This window comes from Pieris brassicae, chromosome 11 (assembly GCF_905147105.1).
Source record: "Pieris brassicae chromosome 11, ilPieBrab1.1, whole genome shotgun sequence".
NCBI classification, from domain to species: Eukaryota; Metazoa; Arthropoda; class Insecta; order Lepidoptera; family Pieridae; genus Pieris; species Pieris brassicae.
The window spans coordinates 7,054,478-7,071,974 of NC_059675.1; the positions used below are offsets into that span (position 1 = coordinate 7,054,478).

Consider the following 17,497-nt stretch of genomic DNA (forward strand, 5'->3'; position numbering starts at 1 on the left):
TTAACACCGTTAATGAACATTACCTCAGCTTCAGCTATTTATTAGTAGAAAATTATGTCAACTAGACTTTAATTCCTATTAAGTCTTTCCTTTTTTGTGAACTTTATTGCAATAAAAAATAAAATCTATTTTTTTTAATCAGTTTTTAGAGATAAGTGATCCGTCTTTTACGACATAGATATCTAATCTTCGACGTTATACTTCGCTGGAAATCGTTTCCAACACGGTTGGAATTAACAAGATTTCTTAGTATTAGATATGAAGATTATATTAGCATTGTATAAGACTTACATGTCTAGTAATTTTTAAAGCATGTATAATTTATCGAAACAGACCTTGTCTTGAACTTACAGACAATCCAAATAAAATAAAACAGTCATATAAAAAACAAAAGCAGTGTTGGCCTAGTGGCATCAGCGTGCAACTTTCATGCCTGAGGTCGTAGGTGTACCAATGGACTTTTTTATCTTCTGCCTTAAAGATTGATTTCTTAAGACAGACTAGGAACCTGTCTATTAAATATTATCAAAGGACCGGACACTTGTCCGAGGTTAAAAGACGAGGTGATAGACCTAGGCCCAAGTTGTAGCGCCACTAGCTTATTATTATCTCGTGTTTTATATGTAAATGAAAAATTTCTACCATAAAATAGAAAATAATGCAAAACAAGTCTTATTAATAATAAAGACTGATAAGTTTATCGAATTGTTAGACACTAACAATTCGTTGTGTTTAAGAGCCACAAAAACTATATACTCACACAATTTTTACTTATCAACGCTTAATACTTACCATAAAAAAGGTGGAAAATATCCTTGATAGCTCCCGAAATAGTATATAAATGAAATTAACTGAGCTTTGCCGACTTCGGGACGAAATGAATTATTTTCTTTAAGCTCGTGTGAGGAGTGCCTCTGAAGTGCCATGAACGCAAGGAAGGTCGAACTCATTCGTATTTTTATAGAACATTAGCCCAAAATATGACACGGTAACTATCTGAATATTTTATTTTAAGTCGCTTATTTTCCTTGAGAAACCTTTAGAGAGACGTTTACATAGAATCAAACCGCTTTGCTTGAACCGACATTTATTACTGGAGGTTTTTGTAAAGGAAATAAATATTTTCTAAAGTAAATTATAATAGCTACACATGGCTGAGTGACAAACCACTTTCTGAGCCCAGGTTTTTAGTAAAAACGTATAGAATTAACGTTCACATCAGGTGAGCCTTATTTGTGTTTGCTCCGTTCTATAAAATACAAAAGAAACAATTCACCTCGAAAACGCTAGTCTAAAAGCTTTAGTACTTTCACGCAATCAGTTATCGGGCTGCCAATTGTTTTGTTCTCTTTTTGTTTGTGTTTTGTGACACTGACGTCGCACATTTAATTTGACAGTTATGTTTAAGCTTAGCACAGCACACAGACATTAGATCTTAAGCGTTCATAAAAGAGGGCTAGTTTACGAGTCGAATTCAAAATCTAGCGGGTAGGAAAGTGTCGATGACACTTGATGATGATGATGATGAAACTTCCCACTCGCCTTTTTTGCTGCGTGTCAAGATATTCGCAACTATGTGAAATGGTAGTGACCTGAAGAGGTCTTAACTTGGTCGGTCCAGCAAGTAGCAAATTTGCGATATCATGAACATGATAGCCACAAGCTGATCGGAGTCTATGTACAGTGTTACCAAAGGACCCTGAGCTTTGGACATATATCACGCAGAGATTCCGATAACTTGACTACCATACTATGATTACCTACATACCTCAACAGTAGTAATTTTATCAGCGATGATTCCACATGGATGGAACTTGCTTACAAGCCGCCAGAGAATGTCTGTGAATGAATGAATGAGAGTAAATTAAGATTTTCACGACTGTTCAAAGTCGATGATACAAGGTGAACTCGCTGGCTTGTTCCTTGTAACCTAATCCCATGTCTTCGAAGCTTTGCGTAAGTGTTTCTTTTATAAGTTTGACGCAGCAGGGCATATACTAGTCCGTACGCAGTGTTGACAGTTTAAAATGCGTTTACGGTGGTGTGTTTATTCAACACCGCATCGGACGTTAAATAGAACGCACATATATAATAAATTACACAAAATAAATAATATAAACTACTTCGGCGACTCAATGATTAGTCGTTATAAAATGATAATTGTGAAAATAACAATACATATTGCGTTATATGATACTCATACAACTAATACAATTTAAATAATTAATCAATCTGAATCTAAAATAAATTTAAAAAGTTTGATGCCTGTGTGTGTGTAGATACATAGTACATTGTGTACTATGTATCTACCTACATAAATAATAATTCGATACACTTATTTTCTATAAAATTATAAAACTAAATTACGTATGTAAACTACTACAAAAAAACTAGTTATATTTTTATTAATAGTTTTGTTACAATGCACCTGTTGCTAGGCTACCCGCTCGTTGTTGTTTTCTGTCTATTGCTAATATCAGACGCTATGTCCTATTAAAACAAGATTAAGTTATTGATTGGATCAAAGGATTCTCTTAAAGACAGTGAAGAAACTATCTATGTCGATATATATACTTGGGAAATGGAAAAGTAACGGGTCACTAAGTCAGTGATTTTTTCGCATTTCATGACGTGATAAATGGTTAGGAGAGCAGTTGAGCTCATTGAAAAGAAAACGAATCAGGAATGTTAGTGGTGCGGAGAATTGCTATATCTACAATTTACTTATCCATTTATACTATAAAACTCACTATTTAAACAACAAGTCTTTGGTTAAAATACAATTTTTGTATAATATCTATTCTGCAATCACAGTTTTGCTATAAAGTGACATCTATTGTAATATACTTAAACTATTAACTCTAATCAAGTCTTATTTACGCGCCACCTAGCGAATATTTTTAAAGTTTCAACAATACGAATAAAACAGGTTCCTTTTTTTAAAGTTCTAGCGGCATCTTTTGTTAGTCTTTCAAACTAGCAACTCTTTCAAATATTACTTTGCGTGCCATCTGGCGTTATTTTATGAAACTTATGATTTATAATGATAAAACTTTTATTTTCTTAGTAAGCATCATTCGTTTTTATAGATGGCGACGACAGCTAAACAACATTTATACTTAAACTTATGTATTATTGTGTCTATGCAAAAAATGGACATGTATTTTCTGTGCCTGTTTGTTTTAAATTTTTTTTTAAATCTATAACAGCATGTACTTTTACGAATTTTACTTAGCAAGCATGTAATATACAACACCGTAAAACATGCCAACAAGGACCACATTCTAAAAATAAACTTAAATACTTAAAAATTACAAAAATTAGTGGGCAATGTTACTCTGATATATTTGCACTTGTCCATACAAACGGTTTGTAATGATTTAAATGTGCTAGGGTTGTAATATTTGAGTGAATAAGAAAATACTTATATAAGTAGAGGAAAGTAAGATATAATAAATAAAAAATATTTCTTTTTATTAAAGACTTAAATTCTTATTGTAAAATAGTTACAGTTGTCATTTTTTTTCAAAAGACAAAAATCAACATTAAAAAAATCTTTAAATAAATTAAACAAGTGCTTATAACAAAACATAAACTTAGAGAGGTACACCTCAAAAGTTCAAAGCGTACCTTTCCTTTTGTGGCGTACGTAAATTAAAAAAAAAAACAATTTTTGGTGAAATGGGCATTTTCAATTTTTTCCTCAGTTATTTTTATGTTATTATTAAAAGTATTCTTTGGACAGTACAGGCATTAAGATATCACTTCAGACATTTAACATAATAATTTTATTCTTATGTTAAATGACTGTTAAAATATAGTCTTAATCAAATTATTTAGTCATTAATTACTGAATTTTAATTTATTTATTTTAAAATTTACACAAATTCCGTCGAGGAAACTTTCATTGTATGTTAAAATTACTAAAATCCACGTGAAATAATATTTGACCACGTCGAGTTATAGTTGGCTCGGGTAAAACTGTTATAATATCTTCCAAATGTTTTATGGTGCAAATGTCATCAACTGTTGAATATGAAAAGGTCATTCCTGTATCATATTTAGATTCTTAAATTTTCGTAAATAAATTACTGTATGATTTACACCATTAATCGAACGAACGTTTCCTACAAAGTGTTTTACACTCTTTTTTGTAGAGAATTTAGATGATGTAAGGATTCCAACGATACATCATACCTACATAATAATATTGATTTATTTTATTTATATATAATATATTATGTAGATGGCTGGTGAAATATAAAATACAACATACAGACATAAACTCTGAAAACATTACTCTAATTTTTTGGCAGCCATATAAAATGAAACTAATTTGACAACCCTAGACGTTTTTTGACGGCGGGCAATGTTGATAATGATACTGCTGCACATTACTGAGTAACTTTGCCCGCTATCATAACTTTGGTAAAGCTTGAGTTACAGCAACGAAACTATCATCAAAATACTCATCAAATTGTTTTACATGTCAAACAATCTATTAAACGTATCGGTGTTTTCGCCATGACGCACAATCCACTTCCAAATATCCACGGAAATTTCCCCGCAAAAACACACCCCGTCTTTAACAAGTGCCGACAGGTAACCGAGTCTAGTTGAAAGCACACGTGTTATTCTATGTTGCCACATGTATATTTTATTTTCTATTAATATTATCAATCTTGTCATAAGTTTGATACTTTTTTTGACATGAGATGATTTCCTTAGAAATTGTATTTTGGGCAAAGTTTTCCCTGGTGGCAAAGTTGGAGTATTTTACGGTACGTTTTTGACATAAGAGAATCACACTTATTATTCAGTTCCCTATTAGAAAGACAAATTTCTCACATATTCGCGCAGTGCGGAAGCTAAAACAATCCAAAGGATATACAAAAAGCCTCATCCTCTAAACTTAGTTTTTATTTAATAGTTTTTTCTGATACCATCATCTTGCGTGCGCATTATAACTCGCGCAGCATCCTAGTTTTTCTGTATTGTTAGTGATTAAGGCTTGAAGGATATTTAGTTAGATTATAAATAAAAAACCTATTTTTTTTAATTGGTGTCTACAGCCATACTTCTTAAGTCGCGTAATACTGAGACCTGATCTTAAATTATTCGGTAGCAAATCTACCTCAGGGTCTCGTGCCGGTTAATACAGTCTGATCGAAAGATCTTTTTCGGCGTGTGACCAAAAGACATCCCGGCAACTTGACTACCATACTATGACTACCTAAATACCTCAAAAGTATTGATTTTTAATGACACAGTTATGTGTAAAGAAACTAATATTATATTGCAGTTATACCTAAATAATTTTTCAATCGAAACTGCCTTTTTAAAATAGGAAACTAAATTAATATTGACCATGAAATCAAATCGGATTCAATCGATGAAATTAGTTTAATCCTTATCAAATTTGTAATCGTGTAATGCTAATAGCCCGCGACCTAACGGTTATGCCAGGACTAAAAGATGCCTATATGTTACTTGCTGTGCTATTTCGTAATGAAAATTGTTAGGTTTCAATATACATCTACGTTCTATCCAACCGAAAATAAAACTAGCAAATGAAATGAAACTTTCTTATAAAAATACAGAATATGGAAAGCTCTAATCCCCCGACTTCAATCTTTATTGTCTAGCCTTCTAGGTTCCTAACTGTTCATGAAACTGATACTATACTAACCACGACACGAGTCACAATCTAAATATTCATGTCAGAAAGGGCCGGATGCTGGCACGTCCTCTTTTACCAGAGCATCATGTTACCTTCATGTATCTTTAGCTTGGCAATATTTCCCCTCAATACGAAGTTTTACGCCTATATTCCGATCATTCATAAGTAATATATAAATATCACTTAAAAATGTTAGGTCTGATTACGTTCAAATTTTTATTTATGGTAACCGCAAATTGACATAATAAATTTAAAAAATAAACACAAAGTTTTCGTTAACAACTGTAAACTTTAATCTGAGTGACCTAATGGCCATCGCCACGTTTTATCATTTCAATAAAGTTTTGTTCAGCGGTTTTAATCGTAATTATCAAAACTTTACGATTATTTTTCCGATGTTTGCGTGCTTCTCGACATGTAATCATCATAGTAGTAGTACAAGCACTAGTACATGCTTGCCGTATAGTACGAGTGAGTTCGGGTCAGTTACATTAAAAATAACCACTGTACAGTTGAGAACGTTTAATCTAGTAACTGTTGTTGCGAAAATGAACAATAAAAATAAACCTATATATTTAATAGTACAATATCTAATTAAAAGTAATGAATCTGTCGCATGTTTGAATCCCAATAAAAAAAACTAAGTTTATAATTTTTCACCATTAGCAAGGATTCTTAGGTTGAATGTCTTCTAAAGGTAAACTCTTTGAGCAACATTCCTTTCAACCCAAGTAATGCGAATTGCGCGCCAGTGAAATTATTTGTAATATTTCTTAGAGCTTTAAAGGAAATTTATAATTAAACCTTGGCTTTGAATGGTATACCTTTGATTTATAAATGCGAGCTTTCATTTCTAATTAAGTGTTACTACCAATTTTAAGATTTTACTCATACAAAAAATAAAAAAAAAATATTTCAAGCATCTATGGTAGCTGTTTAAATATTTACTTTTTTAACTCCGTTTTACACATAGTATGTTATGTGTTTTGTATTGTTTTATGAAAAATAATTAATTTAATATTAAAATTTACTTTTATTTGGTGTAAAGTATATTTATAGTGTAATCGTTATTCGACACAATGTCTTCGTTTGATACAGAGAGATATTCAAGACTTTAGTTAAAGTACTAATGTTATAGAAGAACTTTAATAAATTAATTTTGCAGCAAAGTGCGGCTAAAATAACGGAAATGGGTTATCAGTTTCATATAATTTGGGTCATCTTGAACTGGACGATAAATATCAGATGACCTACGAAAATTGATCAGATTGCATTCGCCCAAGGAAACGTCTTGTTAACGCCTCCCGAAATTATATACCCGACCTCACAGATTACACCAGTATATTTTAACATCCACATTTAACAGTAATAACGGAATATACGAATAACTTTTTTAACAAAGTATTATAATAATAATAACACGTCCAAATGAAATAATAATAATCTACCACTTTGGCAACAATTGCTTCGCAAACAGAATTTCAAGAGCAATAATCGTATTTCGAGGTTTTGGGCAAGTTGCTACCATGAGTGCAGTGCATAAGGGTGTTTTAATTATATCTGCTCTTCTAAGACAATAATGAATTAAACGGAAACGGAAAATAATATCTTGGGTTAATTTTAATTGTCCGTGTTCCACAAACACTCGTAACTTCTATAAAGTTCAATGAACTTAATTTTATCGGCAGCGCAAAGTATAAAGGATTTTTTAGATCAATACCTTAGTAATCACTAAACTCGAATGAAACATCTTGAACTCAAAACGGTGCAAACCGATTTGTACGTGATCATATGATGTATGAATATATAAAAAAATTCAAACGAGATTGTGTTATACTAGACGAGATTCTCTTAAGTAAGAATCTTCTTACTAAAATGTCGATGCGTAAACAGACGCAGGAAATTATCGCCTAGCAATTAATCACATAATCGTAGGTGAGAATTTAGTTCTTGTCTGTATGTAAACATTTTGATACGTTAATGCTATGGCGATTATTTCCGACTACTAAGTCGCGTACGATTTCTCGCACGTTTTGGGGCGAGAAATCGTCTGTCTCTTTGCAAATAGGCCTTTACATATATTATAATTAATTATTACACACGTACACCTACACATGTACATGTACACACACCAAATACGCTAAATACACTCAAATTTATCAAAACTTTTGGTCTTCTTGTAGTGTATATTTATTAAATTAGGTTAAATTAATAAAGTTTTATTTGTTTATTTTTATTTAGCTGTCATATAGCGAGGCTTATCCGGCTTTCAGTAAGCTACTAGTTTTGAGTTACACCCTGAAGCCATATCGAGGTAGTACTTGAACTGAGGGTAATATTGACTCAAGTGCGAGGTTTCTGTCTGCCGTCTATTTGAACTAAAGCCTTTGATGTGAACGCGACCCTCACATTGACATTCGTTGCATCAGCCGACTTTTTGAGCTTTCTTATGCTGATATATATTTCATTTCACAGGGAGTTTTTATTATAGAGGTCAATAGTTCGGCCTCGGATCAACACAAACACAGCTTTCTGGATTCAGTTCACTGACCTAGAAGGTTTCGAATACAATACACAGAAATAAATAGTTATGTTGTAATTGAGGCGAAATAAGTCTAGCATCTAATAAAACCCCTCATAGGGTTAATTTCAAACAATTATATTTCGGACATGAAGCTGTTTAAATATGATTGTCGATGACTCGTATATTCTGAGTAAACTCCATGTAACGTCCCTCGATTTAACTAACTCCCTAAAGCGTCAAAATTTGTTTTTTTTTTGTTTAGCTCGTCTTCCATACAATGGTACACTCTACATATCATTACACCCATTCTTAATAACGACAACAATTGAGCAATAAAGTACTTTTTAATTTGCTAAAATTTGTAAAAACTGCGCAGCTGTGTACGTTCTTTTGTCGCTTTATTATTCTAGCCCGCAATAAACTTGACTATCGGCATCATGCATAGGAACTTTCTAAGAAATACCTTCTTTTGTTTAAAAATTGAGATTGCTTGCACGAGTAGACTGTTGTTGACCACGACTAATAAGTAGGAGTCATGGATTATTCTATAAGTTGTTCTTCCCTCCATTTAACGATAACGCCATAAAATGCACAGTCCCTTCATTGTCGTTATATAGACTGTACACTGCGCTATGATACTTTTGTGTGCTGCATTTGTGCGCTATGATACTTAAAAATAAAAAATAAATATGTGTTTATTCATGTTAAGTACAATTACAATGTGTAAGATTTGGGAACCCTTTTAAGTAAAACATACCTGTGTTAGGGTTTCCAGCGCTTACATAACAAAGTTAATTATACATTCCTTAAAATATTTAATTTATATATAATTTAGTTACATTTTTTATTTTTTGTTATTGGTTTTTAACTGTTATCAACACGCTTGAGTGCATAAGTGAGTGTGTGAGTGCAAATGTGTGAGTGAGTGAGTGAGTCAGTGAGTGAATGAATAATGTCTGAGTATGAAAACGCTAAATTTCACGCTCTTAGCTTATTATATAAGTTAAAAGTAAGTAAGTTTGTAAGTTCTTATATATTAGCCCGGGTTTAAAGTACATGGGTATTACATCTACAAAATATAAGGTTTACTTGTAACTTCTCTAACGGTAATAAACCAAATTATAGTTCATTCTTATGTATTTATAACCTTGTAAAATACCAACTCACTGAATACCTCTCAGCCAGCTTTCTATAAGGCAGTTATCGTATATTACATAAATTTCAAGAGAGCTATTCCATCTCATTAGCATGTCTACCGTCTGCGTTGTTACATAATGATTTGCCTTACGAACCTCGAACCTACGACTTTAGGGATGAGAATCGTACGCTGAAGCCAACACTGCTCATATATATTATATATTTTGAAGATACTGATAATTAGTAAAATAACAATATATTTTGTCTTTAATATATCAAGTTCCCAATCACATTTTAATTTGAAGATTTTAATTTCTTCGAAATCGTACCCAGGTATTATTTATATTGTAGTATATGCCTCTCAGCCAGCCATATGATATTTGTTACATTGACACCTATAATAGTGTGATATTAAAAAAATGGAAACGACACAATACATATCATATTATTTAAGACAATCATTCGAATTAAAAAGCTGTAATTTGACGTGAATAATGAATAAGGCTTTAGCCTCAGAACTTGAAATTCTCACAGTAGTTACTTAAGACAATTGGCGTGGGTCAGACACCCTTAAAGCCCACATAACCATTATATAACGATTACACGGCCAATACATCACTTTCTCTTACCTATCGGCTAGTAAATGTAGGTCGTCGACATATTGTTTATGTATTCTGATAGTAGATGTTTCACAAAGGTCGTCTATAAATCATTTTAGTCTATAGTCTATGCAATCTTATGACATCATTGGAATTCGCGATAAGATTTCGTAATCTGTTTCATTTAATATAGGCGATGACCGAAATGGTCGCATTTTCGGCCTCCGCATTTTTAAAGCAAGCTGAAGCCATATGGTTGGTTCCCAATAAATAACAAATGTCATATAATCAATGTAATTGATCCGAAGTTTGTCTCATATCGCATTATATTACAGAACTTTTGTACGCAGGAAGTATTTTAAATTATTTATCACCAGACATCGAACATTCGTGCTAACAAATGCGTGACGAAACGAGATATGGAGACGGTTAATCATAAGATTAATACGCCATGCTACTTCGTTATTACGCCTCTAAATACCAGTTTGAATTGCTACAAGCTATAGGTTTTTATAGAAAGTGCATTTGACACGTTTTCAATTAAAACAATTACTTGAATCACATATGTTTTACATATAAAATAGGATTCCTGTTATAGACAATTCTAGGCAATTTACTCTTAATATAAACATTAACTTAGTTATGTTATAAGTACCCCCGATACCCCCAAAAATAAATAAAATAATAGCTGTTTAAATATTTTATTGTCAGTTGTATTTTTATGGCTGTCTCCTGGATCGGGCCCGGTTATCGTCCATCGCATTCGGTCTTGAGCTTATCAGTTTAATCACATACATTAAAAAGGGTAAAGTGTTATACAATAGGTCTTAAGATAGATCACTATTTGATTTAAAAAATATACACATTTTATTCCTAAAGCTACATAGATTAAAAGCAGTATAAAAGACGTAATATTTTAACTAACTATTAAACGATTACTTATTAAGAAAAGGAAGATTTAACAGTAAAATAAAGTTGAATGAAAAGTCGAGATGAAGGTTGAAATCCAATAATTGTTTCGTGAATTTTATTACATTCTTCGTTGTTCCAGTTCATAAAATACCACAAGGGAAACATTTCCGCATTTTTAAAACTAGGTCGATATGGTACTAGCATATTAATTGCACGAATCCTTCATCGTTGCATATTGGAATTGCAAATACCTATACTGTTCACTTGAACCCTTTTGTAATTTATTTTCAAAAGTTCTGTACCAAGGATTTTATTACGTACAACGTCTTTCAGAATTTCTGCTATTCTAAATTCGCAGATTTTTACAAATAGTTTTATCAAAGTCTGTTCTAGTCTTTACGTTCAATATTCGATCAAAAAATGTTAGCTGTAAATAAAACAATGTATTACGTACCTCTGCGCCGCGGCTAAATTTTTTCATTAGAATCAATGTATGAAAATTTATACTGGGAAACCTACCACATGAAAGCAATACTAATAATAATCCAGTGGGGCTACAACTCTATAGAGATCTTGGCCTCAGATTGCATCCGTTTCTTTGGTCATTTTTATTTCATAGACAAATAGCCTTCTATATAGGCATTTGAGACTTGCCAGTTTCCTCACGACGTTTTCCTTCACCGTGGCACTTTGCACGGTCTGGGATTGAAGCTACGCTCAGGGATGATAGTCACTAAGCTAACACTGCTTTTTGAAGTGTAATAATATTGAAAATAAATTCCCCAATTTTTTTTTAAATATAAAATAATGCGTGGTACCTACAGTATTTGATGTCATTGTCTGATTAAGTGTATTAAGGCCATATCCGAGCACGAATTGCTGTGTCAGTGTCTCGGTCTATGTAAAACATTTAATTAATGTAATTTTTTTATGTTCTGAATATATATATATATAAATAAATATATCGTGTAAATTTCAAAATCATGTTCAACATACATTTTCGTCATAAAATGAATTCAACGTGTCAAAAAGCTATGTTCAGATTTTTTTCTATTGAGCGAAGTTCTTTAAATCGTGTATCGGTCTTTTAAAATGGATACATAAACTACTCAACTCCACCATATATTTACTCCCTACTTCAGGAAACGATGACAAAAAGATGGAAAGAAAAAATGTACTTTATTGGAGTTTAGCGACCGGGATAGGTCCTTAAGAAATAAAGCTGCAAATTAGACGATCAAGCTGGTACTTAGACAAGCAAAATCTTATAAGGGCGAGAAAAATGATTTAGTATTCAAACAGTGCCATAGAAAATTTAATGGAAGTATTAATTTATAGCAAGCACGATGTTTAAGCATCCGCATTTTTGTTCTTCCTCCATTCATGAAAGTGTCTATTGTCTTCAAAGACGAGTGGAGGTTAACGAGTGCACATTTAACTCCTTGAGAACCATTTAGGACTAAAATGTATGTTTGATAGACCGAACACATATTACCTACAGCAAAGTCCACTGATCTAGTGAAAACTAATTTGGCCATAGGAACGAGAGTTTTAAATATTATATTAGTTTTGACTAATTGTAAATTATTAGAAAAAATTATGATAATTAAACGCGAATTAATTATATTTATTTCACACTCAACATCACTGTTGATGTTTTAATTTTGTTCTTTAATGTTAAATATCTTTTTAAATTACGGTCAAAATCTGATATAACGACATCGAAGGGACTACTCATTGGTCCTAAAAGCCGATAGTCGTAACATCCGATGACGCCAAATCTACGCCACTAATACAAAGCCAGCCAACCAGCATAGAACAGCCTTAATAAATATGATTTCATTTACATGCTAACAAAAATAACGAAGAAAAAGCGTTGATGCAAAACCGATACTACACCATCAGTCATTTTGACGCAAATGGCATGTCCATTAGACATTTATTTTCCCTGTTCCGAAATAGTTCACTGCATTGAGTTTCATAAAGTTACAGAGTTAACTTTACTCTAGCTATGTAAAAAAATAATTTCTATAGATAAACTGTCAAATTGTTTATATTCATTTATTTGTTTAAATAATAATCGACTGACAATATAATTAATTAGTCCAGATCTTAAATTTATCGTCTCTATATAAATGCTCTGGAAAAAACATTCCTGACGGGCTGTTCGCAAAAATACATTTTTTTATTGCAATTAATAAAACTTTTTTTTTCGATTTCCCTGGTTTTGCAACTTGATCTCTGGATTGGGTGTGTATGGTAACAACCGAAGTAGGCGTGTAACTTCGAATGTATTTTTTTATTATAAATACTGTATTAAGATAATATAAATATCAAATTATGATTGACATTCAAATGTTTATTATCAAGCCAATTTATACTGCCGATTGTGTTCCAAAAATAAGTGTTACAGGTTCCCGATTAAATAAATATTGACACAATGCGTCAGCGATAACCCTACGAATAATAATTGTTCCTAATAATTGACATTTTTTTGATCGTAAATAATTGATAAAAAATATATGTATGTACGTTTATCAAGTACATTTATTTACATGTGTTTTTATTCCTCGAAATCGATACCAAGACTGTCGCACTGGGCTATACAAAAGTGGTCCGGATTACAATTTCTTACATTTCATAGTATGTAATTTTTAGAATACCAATTAAAAAGCTCTTTTGTTACGCAAAAGATTCATAAGAAGTGAAGTATGCAACGTGCAAAGCATGTGGGGACAATGAAGTCACAATACAGATTTGCGTCAATGCACATGTGCAAGTTAGAAAAGTGCACTCACCACACGCGTTGTCGCTTAAATAGTGCACAAGTACGTTTTGTATAGCCATCTATTGTAATCTAGCGTTGAGAATTCTTAGAAATAATTGGTCATATTGTCGAAGGTTGCATTCAAATTTGTTTTAGGCTAAACGATATAGAATAATAACTATAATAAAATAAACTTATAATGAAGTCAGTTAAAAATATTAAATTCTATCAGATTGATCCTGTGTCCTACTAGGCTTGAGTCCATTTTTAACTATGTATGTGTTTGTCAATGTATTGTGCTACATTCTGAGCTTACCTAAAAAAATATTGTTTTACCAGAAATCGAACCTGGAAGAATCTCTCAATTGTTTACAAATCTGGATAATGCTTCACGCGACTGACTTATTAGACAGAGCGAGATAAAAGATCTTATAAAACTTCAAAGTTTCAATGCGCGCCCTGCAATCTATGCTTTCGTTTGTGAACTTTAAGAAACAGGTAATAAAATTTGAAATCACGCGACTGACCGGCGAACGGGAGTGAAGAGTTTCGACCAAAGAGCCGAGTAGCCGAACGAGCGCTCGGCGAGTGCCTGGCGCCGATCCCAGTCAGAAACGAAAGATTGATGCGAGCTTACTTCTTAATGTCGAACACCGCGCACGTGAATAAAGTTATTCTCTTCGTCACACGTTGTATTGTGACAGAAAGTGGAGTGATTAACAATTAAAAGAGATATATTGAATGAAAACTTACTTGATTAGTATCGAGATTTTTTATCTAAACAGTGAAATTAAACAAGGATCTATTGTTTGTGTTTTAAGAGGATATGCCGGTTCACTAATTGCTGTTAGCGGAGGTAAGCGAAGTTTATTTCTGTTTGCATATTCGATCTACTAATAAATGCACAAGTCCGGATTTATCTGTATGTTACCAAGAAGTTCGGTTTCGTTAATAGTTAATAACCTCGGTAAAAAGTTATTAGTATCTAAAATGTGTGTTATAAATTATTTTTAGCGAATAACAGATGCATTGTAAAATTTATGGTTAAGTTATCTTGATCCCCTTTAACACAATAAAAGCATGCCTAATGTCTATTATATGTCACCCTCGTCCGTTCCACATCCAGTTCCCAGACGCAAACTTCGTTATGATTTTTTGTCGTCAATAACTAGTAAAACAAAAACGATTTAATTACTGACTCTCCTTATATAGATATTAGAAGCTGTCAACTGAGTAACACATAAAGAGGAAATATATAATAATCTTAATTGCCGTATCTCTACACGTATATTTTTATTGGAATTTATAATTTAAAGGTAACTAAAGAATAAATTTGTAATTAAGTTTAAATAAAACATGACACAAGAACGATATGTTGATAAAATCAAGCATGTGCGTTAGGCGTTGTACCCTTATGCCATGGCGACTTGTATGGTTGAATGCACTTTTTTAACGGTATTCATAATTCGTTTAATTATTGATATTATTACCATGTAGGTTAAGAAGTTGTAAATATGCTATATTTGCGTGTTATTAAAATACTAATTCGTTATAGCAAGCCTTTTTCAAACTTAGAAACTAAGAAAAAATCTCTAAAATAATGCAACACATTTTCCTTATAAATATCACCCTATTGTATCAATATAATAGCAATATTAAATATATTAAGCATAATTAGTGTTGAAAATAGGTCAATTCATAATTAAATATTTATATAATAACAATTGGAATTTTTTGAACAAGTACTATTTTATCAAAAGCAAATACTCCGTAACTGGTCTAGACGGTAACAGTGTTTTATGATAACGGGTCATAACGATATTTTACCGTCTATTATTAAGGAAATAATAAATAAATGATATTGTGACATGTTTCTTAAGAAATGATAAGGAGAGCATTGTCCTGGCGATATCCGTTATAACGATCCTGTTGCAATTAATGATTTAAAACTGCTGTGTAACATCCAACTTAATTAGTATAAAACAATAAGATAATACTTAAGGCAACTGCACCGGCTGCAAGTCATAATCACGTAAGAAGGTTGGAAAGGATTTTCAAAATTTGAGCTAGACAGTGTCACTTTCACACTAGCGGTTGCTACGTTGTCCTACCATGGATAAAAGCTGATCACCTAGTTCCTATATAATAGAGAACTGATTAATGTAACGTGTTTGCTTTATGCTCCAATCGTGGTTACGGTAATTCACACATGCGCTAGAGGCGGAAATCTTTAAAGCCAATAAAAAACACTATAAAACTTATAAACATCATTGTGAATCACAGACTCTTAGTGCGATTTAAAATCGTAATATGTGTCCAGGCAACAAACAAATTATAGCAAATCGCTACTTATATATCTTGACTATATATATTTTTTTGGCGGAATAAAATACGACTATCAAGACGACAAGGCAACGTAAAAGCAATGAATACTTCTTGACAATAAATTGTTTACTTCCTTTCGTTATATTTATTACCAACTCTGTTATTTAATACATCACATTAACAGTACCATCAGATTATCTGTTATACTTTAATCTAGTGGATATAATCAATAATGTCTGTATACAGAACTTACGTTCGCTGTTATTAGAAAGTAAATACCATCAACGTGATTAGGAAAATTTGCGTTTAACTGCCGATTTCCGGGTTCCCATAGTTAGTTTCCTTTATCAATACAAAAATACAATTAAAAATAGAATTGCGACCGATATTCCATTACCTTTTGATTTCAATTTAATGTTATATTATATTCGGTAACGTGTAAAAATAACCTATAAAATCATTGAATTTCGAATTGAATCATTGAATCGAGAAACGCAATCGATCCGTTTCCGCCGTCTCCTTGCATATTTAAATTATCTATAATAGCAAGTTGTAATGCAGAGTATGAATTGCAGGTATTGTAAGCGCCAATAGGTATGCTGTATGTACGATCGTTTCCATAGTGCTGTTTGAACAACAGAGCAGCGCACCTGCCTCTACGTTCAAAAGGGGAGGATTCTCATATTTTAATTGCGATATTAATTTTTAACTTAAATGTCCGTTCATGTAAAGAAATTTGATGTTCTATGTCGTAGATGATAAGCCTTACATATCCGCGTTGACACCTGCCGAAACGTGTCGATTTCGTAGTCGTTACACCGTACCTAGTTATCGCATATGCAGTTTATTGTTAAATAAACTGCATTGAGAGTGTCCATGGGCGGCGGTATCACTTAACATCAGGTGAGCCTCCTGCCCGTTTGCCCCCTATTTTATAAAAAAAAATAAATAAATAAATAAATTGTATAGCACACTATTGGAACCATTTTCTCAATCCTATCGAGCCACAAATGTAATTAGTAACTTTGTATAAACTTAAATTAAACTCGATTAAACTTCAGGGGCTTGACAGCACAGTACGATTTAAAACGTAACGACGGATCTAAACTCATTCAAAACGTATCTATAACTCGTCGTCTAGTGCATTAAATTCTGTACATTATTCCTAACCGATATTGAATCGGCAAAAAGTAGTTTTTATTTAACGTATTACTTCTCAACTCCTAGTTGTGGCAGCAACAAAAGCGTTTATAATATAGTTTCAGCGGATCTAAATCTCAGCCGACTTAGTTACTGTTTGTTGGCTCAATGGGAGAGAAACTTCTATTTATTTGCATAGCAATCTGAGTTGAAAAATAATTAAAGAGATCCTTGCCGGCATCCTTTAAAATGAGGTTAAGTGTGTATTCATGGAAACTGTAGCTCATTTTTTCTATTTGGTTGTTGGCGTTTCCCGACGTTTCGTTCGTGTGGAAATCGCATCTCACGGAAACATTTTAACAGAATTTCTATTGCGCTATTTGAAGAGTAGTAGTATATATTCTGAATATATC

General features: G+C 32.3%; 1 protein-coding gene across 1 annotated transcript in view; it reads left to right on the plus strand.

The window, feature by feature from the left end:
• The first annotated feature begins 14,244 nt into the window (after positions 1-14,244).
• LOC123716032 overlaps positions 14,245-17,497 on the plus strand; it is a 28,392-nt gene continuing 25,139 nt past the window's right edge. Inside the window, exon 1 of the mRNA XM_045671517.1 lies at positions 14,245-14,475. The gene's annotated coding sequence lies outside the window, so the exon portion shown is untranslated. The remainder of the gene's footprint in view (positions 14,476-17,497) is intronic.